Source organism: Balaenoptera physalus (genome assembly GCF_965194825.1).
Source record: "Balaenoptera physalus genome assembly, chromosome: 15".
Lineage (NCBI taxonomy): Eukaryota > Metazoa > Chordata > Mammalia > Artiodactyla > Balaenopteridae > Balaenoptera > Balaenoptera physalus.
In genome coordinates this window covers 44,613,282-44,620,851 of record NC_138894.1, presented here as the reverse complement: position 1 = coordinate 44,620,851, position 7,570 = coordinate 44,613,282, and positions in this window count along the sequence as shown.

The following is a 7,570-nucleotide window of genomic DNA, read 5'->3' as shown; positions in this document are numbered from 1 at the left end:
ATAGAAAATCCTAAATATGTTACCAGAAAACTACTAGAGCTCATCAATGAATTTGGTAAAGTTGCAGGATACAAAATTAGTACACAGAAATCTGTTGCATTTCTATACACTAACAATGAAAGATCAGAAAGAGAAATTAAGGAAACAATCCCATTTACCATCATTTCAAAAAGAATAAAATACCTAGGAATAAACCTACCTAAGGAAGCAAAAGACCTGTACTTGGAAAACTGTAAGACACTTATGAAAGAAACCGAAGACAACACAAACAGATGGAAAGATATACAGCGTTCTTGGATTGGAAGAGTCAATATTGTTAAAATGACTAAACTACCCAAGGCAATCTACAGATTAATGCAATCCCTATCAAATTACCAATGGCATTTTTTCACAGAACTAGAACAAAAAAATTTTAAATTTGTATGGAAACACAAAGGACCCCAACTAGCCAAAGCAATCTTGAGAAAGAAAAATTGACCTGGAGGAACGGGCTTTCTGACTTCAGACTATACTATAAAGCTGCAGTAATCAAAATTGTTTGGTACTGGTGCAAAAACAGGCATATAGATCAATGGAACAGGATAGAAAGCCCAGAAATAAACCCACGCACTTATGGTCAATTAATCTACAACAAAGGAGACAAGGATATACAATGGAGAAAAGACAGTCTCTTCAATAAGTGGTGCTGGGAAAACTGGACAGCTACATGTAAAAGAATGAAACTCTTAACACCACACACAAAAATAAACTCAAAATGGGTTAAAGATGTAAATGCAAGACCAGATACTATAAAACTCCTAGAGGAAAACATAGGCAGAACACTCTTTGACATAAATTGCAGCAATATCTTTTTGGATTCATCTCCTACAGTACTGAAAATAAAAACAAATATAAACAAATGGGACCTAATTAAACTTAAAAGCTTTTGCACAGCAAAGGACACTATCAACAAAATGAAAAGACAGCCTATAGAATGGGAGAAAATATTTGCAAATGATGCAACTGACAAGGGATTAATCTCCAAAATATACAAACAGCTCATACAGCTCAACATCAAAAACAAAACAGAAACAAAAACAACCCAATCAAAAAATGGGCAGAAGATCTAAATAGACGTTTCTCCAAAGAAGATGTACAGACGGCCATGAAAAGATGCTCAGCATCACTAATTATTAGAGAAATGCAAATCAAAACTACAATGAGATATCACCTCACATGGATTAGAATGGTCATCATCAGGCTTCTCTGGTGGCGCAGTGGTTAGGAGTCTGCCTGCCAATGCAGGGGACATGGGTTCGAGACCTGGTCTGGGAAGGTCCCACATGCCACAGAGTAACTAAGCCTGTGTGCCACAACTACTGAGCCTGCGCTCTAGAGCCCGTGAGCCACAACTGCTTAGCCCGTGTGCCACAACTGCTGAAGCCCACGCACCTAGAGCCCATGCCGCAACAAGAGAAGCCACTGCAATGAGAAGCCTGCACATCACAAGGAAGAGAAAGCCCGCAACTAGAGAAAGCCTGCATGCAGCAACGAAGACCCAACGTAGCCAAAAATAAATAAATAAAATAAAGTTATTAAAAAAAAAGAATGGCCATCATCAAAAAGTTTACAAATAATAAATGCTAGAGAGGGTATGAAGGAAAAAGGAACCCTCCTACACTGTTGGGAATGTAAATTGGTACAACCATTATAGAGAACAGTATGGAGTTCTCTTAAAACACTAAAAATAGAGCTACCATATGATCCTGCAATCCCACTCCTGGGCATATATCCTGAGAAAACTATAATTTGAAAAGATAACATGCTCCTCAGTGTTCATTGCAGCACTATTTACGATAGCCAAGACATTGAAACAACCTTAAATGTCCATTGACAGATGAATGGATAAAGAAGTTGTGGTATATATATACAGTGGAATACTGCTTGGCCATAGAAAAAGAATGAAATAATGCCATTTGCAGCAACATGGATGGACTTAGAGATTATCAAACTAAGGTGAGGTAAGCCAGACAGAAAAAGATAAATATCATGTAATATCACTTATATGTGGAATCTAAAAAAAAATGATACAAATGAACTTATATACAAAACAGAAACAGACCCACAGACATAAAAAACAAACTTATGGTTACTGAAGGGGAAAGGGGATGGGGAGGGATAAATTAGGAGGTTGGGATTAACATATATACACTACTATATATAAATTAGATAACCAACAAGGACCTACTGTATAGCACAGGGAACTATACTCAATATTTTGTAATAACCTGTAAGGGAAAAGAATCTGAAAAAGATATATATATATATATATATATATATATATATATATATATATATATATATACATACATACATATATATATATACACATACATGTATATATATACAACTGAATCACTGTGCTGTACACCTGAAGCTAACATGACATTGTAAATCAACTATACTTCGATAAGATTTTTTAAAAAAAATTAACAATACTGAACTGCTTTAAATAAATAAATAAGTAAATTAAAAAAAAAAAAAGACCTGGGGAAAAAAAATCTAAAAATAGATCTACAATATGATCCAGCAGTTTCACTACTGGGTATATGCCCAAAGAAAACACTAATTTGAAAAGATACATGCACCACAGTGTTCATAGCAGCATCATTTACAGTAGTCAAGATACGGAAGCAATCCAGGTGTACATTCAGTAGATGAATGGATAAAGAAGAAGTGGTATGTATGAACAAAGGAATATTACTCAGCCATAGAAAAGAATGACAAATTTCCACTTAAAACAGTATGGATGGACCTGGAGAGTATTATGCTTAGTGAAATAAATCAGACAAAGACAAATACTGTATATCACTTATATGTAGAATCTAAAAAATATAACAAACTAGTGAATATAACAAAACAGACTCACAGATAGAGAACAAACTACTGTTTACCAATGGGGAGAGGGATGGGGGAGGGACAAGACACGAGTAAAGGATTAAGAAGTACAGACTTCTATGTATAAAATAAGATACAAGGATATATTGTACCCCACAGGGGACATAGCCAATATTTTATAATAACTTTAAATAGAATATAATCTGTAAAAATATTGAGTCACTATGTTGTACATCTGAACCTAATATAATATTGTAAATCAACAATACTTTAATAATACTGTGAAAAGATACAAAAATATTAAGACAATAGTGTAAGATAAGAATAATCAATATAGAGTTAACCAATTAAAACCAGAAAGTAAAAGATTAAATAATAAAATAATAAAGCATCCTCAAATGATAAAAAGTAAAATAATCTAAGATTAAGGAGATTTAAAAAATAAAATCGAACAAAAATTGAGGAGATAAGTAGATACGCAAATTAAATCTCTTTTGGAACTTCCCTGGTGGCCCAGTGGTTAAGACTCCACGCTCCCAATGCAGGGGGCCTGGATTTGATCCTTGGTCAGGGAACTAGATCCCTCATGCTGCAACTAAAAGATCCTGCATGCCGCAGCTAAAGATCCCGCGTGCTGCAACTAAGACCTGGCACAACCAAATAAGTAAATAAATATATAATTTTTTAATTAAATCTTTTTTAAAAAAATAATTATCAATTTCATTTTAGGTTATCCCACCTTGGCCCATGGCACTCCCTCAGGACTTGTCTAGAATTCCATCCTCTTGACCTCTGACAGGATCCTCCAACTCTAGTAGTGCCCTCCAGGCGGCACTCCTTAGCCTAGGTCTGTTTATTTTTTTTTATTTAAAAAAATTTTTAATTTTGGCCATGCCACGTGTCTTAGTTCCCTAACCAGGGATTGAATCTGGCCCCTTGTCAGTGAAAGGGTGGAGTCCTAACCACTGGACTGCCAGGGTATTCCCTCAAATTAAATCTTGACGTTAACATCCTGTAAGAGAAGAATAAAAAGTGTCTTCTGAGCTGCGGAAGCTTCACAGCTTGAGTGCCTTACTGCAGATTGCTATGGGATAGAGGACAGTACCTACTTAATAGTGCCATTTCTATCATGCTTCTCACATTTGAAAAAGCATCAGTTCTCAGATATTTTAAAAGAAATTTGAAAGAGTATGCTTCTTTCTTCATTGTGTCATGTTTTCAAGTCCTTAATTATTTTGTAAAACTTTGTGTATGAATGTTTCTGAATCATTGTTACAATCAAGGAATGTTTGGTTGTAACAACAGAAAGACACCCAAAAAGGTTCAGGTAAAAGGGTAGGGAGAGTTGATATCTTAAAAGGGCATTTCATTTCATTCAACTGCTGGCAGCCTCCAGGAAACAGTTCTCTGGAACCAGCTGTCTTGTTGACATTTCTCTGCATGTTTGCTTTTCTCTTCTCATTTGTTATAAATTGACTTTCCTGCTCATGCATTCACTTGCACATGGCCATATCATGACCATCTCAAAATGATAGCCTAAGACCTAGGTCTTAGTCTACATGACTTCTGGTTGTTCTTCCCACAATTAAATGTACATGTTCTAATTCCAGATCCCCAGGAAAGAGTAATAAATTGCTTCAATCAGTTGTGTTCTGGAGGTACAGTTGGGAGTGAGGGGACAGGGTCAAATGGCACAAAGGACGTTTGCCTTCCTGGGTTACGAGCAGGGCAGGTTTTCAAAGAAGAAATTATTGGCATCTCTCTCTTTTTTTTTTTTTTTTAAGTTAACCATTTTAAAAAAGTATTTATTTATTTTTGCTACATTGGGTCTTCATTGCTGTGCGCAGGCAGACTTTATCTAGTTGCAGTGAGCGGGGGCTGCTCTTTGTTGAGGTGCACAGGCTTCTCATTGCGGTGGCTTCTCGTTGCAGAGCATGGACTCCAGGCACACAGGCTTCAGTAGTTGTGGCACGAGGGCTCAGTAGTTGTGGCTCACGGGCTCAGTAGTTGTGGCTCGTGGCATCTAGAGCACAGGCTCAGTAGTTGGGGTGCACGGGCTTAGTTGCTCCGTGGCATGTGGGATCTTCCCAGACCAGGGCTTGAACCCATGTCCCCTGCATTGGCAGGCGGATTCTTAACCGCTGTGCCACCAGGGCAGTCCCTATTCGCTGGCATCTCTTGTATATGTAATTAATAATTTTATTTTTTATATGTAATGTGAATAATTACAGAGTAAAGAAAGGGTTCTTCTTTTTAGTCTGACCATGTCTTTCATTCTACCTGTGAATTATGTGAGCACATCTCTCCTCTCTTGATAGTGGTAACTTCAGTGAGTGATCACAGAATGAGATCATGCTGACTTCTAGATAGAACCCCCTTAAATAAATCTCTATATTTAAGGTTTACTTATTAATTTTATATTAAATGTTATCAAATGAAGACTTTAACTCTACCTCTTAAAATTAAACATGACATTTATTTCACATTTTAAAATAATTAAGTCCATTCATGTTAACATAGACATTTTTTGACATTTGACATTTTAAAATAAGTACATTCATGTCATATAGATTTTAAAACCTAATATTTTAGGATTTAATTCTTGTTCTTTGTACATTTATAGAATCACTTCCTGTTTAATTTTAAAATCTGAATTTCTCTTAGCATGCAGAATAAATAGATTATGATATACTGAAGGGCTAAGCTTCACTATCTTGTGTCAGATTAATCCCGCATATATAGGTCATCACTTGTACTGACAGAAATATGGCTGCAATTCAGCAAAAAAGTGCAGTGGATAAGTTTTTTTATATAGGATGAATCCTGTGCTTCTTGACTGGTTGTTGTGTAATTCTCCAAACAAACGAACAAACAAACCTCCAAGATTTGGAAGAAAAAAATTGGTGATTATTTAACTAGGATTATAGTTTCTAGATTATTAAAATATGGGAAATATTGCTACTTCTGAAAATTAGCTCTTTTTTGGTGTTATTTTAATGAGGTAGCAGATCTTAATGTACTTCTTTCAGAGACTTCAAGGTCATATTGTAAGGTAAAACTGTATGTTACATACATACTTATAAGATCATGGTAAAATACACATAACATAAAATATATCATCTTAACCGTTTTTAAGTGTACAGTTCAGTAGTATTAAGTATATTCACATTATACTGCCAATCTTCAGAACTTTTTTGTCTTGCAAAACTGAAACTCTATACCATTAAACAGCTCCTCCTGATTTCCGCTGCGTCCTAGCCCCTGGCAACCACCATTCTACTTTCTGTTTCTATGATTTTGACTACTCTAGATACCTCATATAACTGAAATCACACAGTATTTGTCTTTTTGTGACTGGCTTCTTTCACTTAGCATAATGTCCTCAAGGTTCATCTGTGCTGTAGCGTGTGTCAGAATTTACCTTTCTTTTTAAGACTGAGTATTCCATTGTATATATATATACCACATTTTGTTTATCCATTCATCCTTTGGTGGGACACTTGGGCTGCTTTCACCTTTTAGCTATTATAAGTAATGCTGCTATGAACATGGGTGTACAGATACATATACCAGAAAAGGAATTGCTGGATGATATAGTACTATTTTAAGTTTTTTTTAGGAACCGCTATGCTGTCTTCCATAGTGGCTGCACCATTTTACATTCCTACCAGTAGTCCGCAGGGTTCCAGTTCTTCCACATCCTTGCTGACATTTGCTTTCTTTTTTGTCCTTAATAGCCATCCTAATGTGGTGAAGTGGTATCTCATTGTGGTTTTGGCTTGCCTTTCCCTAATGATTAGTGATGTTGAGTATCTTTTCATGTGATTACTGGCCATTTGTATTATCTTCTTTGGAGAAATGTTTATTCAGGTTCTTTGCCCATTTTTCAACTGGGCTGTATTTTTATTGCTGTAGGAGTTCTTATAAGATATATGGTTTGCAAAATTTTTCTCTCATTCCATAAGTTGCTTTTTCACTCTGTTGATAATGTCCTTTGATGAACAAAACGTTTTAAATTTTGATGTAGTCCAATTTATTTATTTTTACCTTTGTTGCCTGTACTTTTGGTGTCACATCCAAGAAGTTGCCAAATCTAACGTAATGAGGCTTTTCCCTATGTTTTATTCTAAGAATTTTACATAAATTAGGTGTTATGGGTTTCGGTTGGATCGCAGGGAGAGGACTGGGGCTGGCGGCGTGAACACAGCCTGAAGGGGTTAGCGCACCACAGCTGGCTGGTAGGGAGTCCGGGAAAAAGTCTGCAGCTGCCGAAGAGGCAAGAGACTTTTTCTTGCCTCTTTGTTTCGCGGCGCGCAAGGAGAGGGGATTCAGAGTGCCGCCTAAACGAACTCCAGAGAAAGGCGTGAGCCGTGGCGATCAGCACGGACCCCAGAGACGGGCGTGAGACGCTGGGGCTGCTGCTGCCGCCTCCAAAAAGCCTGTGTGTGAGCACAAGTCACTCTCCACATCGCCCCTCCCGGGAGCCTGTGCAGCCCGCCACTGCCAGGGTCCATTGATCCGGGGACAAGTTCCCCGGGAGAACGCACTGCCCGCCTCAGGCTGGTGCAACGTCACGCCGGCCTCGGCCGCCGCAGGCTCACCCCGCCTCCTCTGTACACCTCCCTCCCCGCGGCCTGAGGGAGCCAGAGCCCCCGAAGCAGCTGCTCCTTTAACCCCGTCCTGTCTGTGCGGG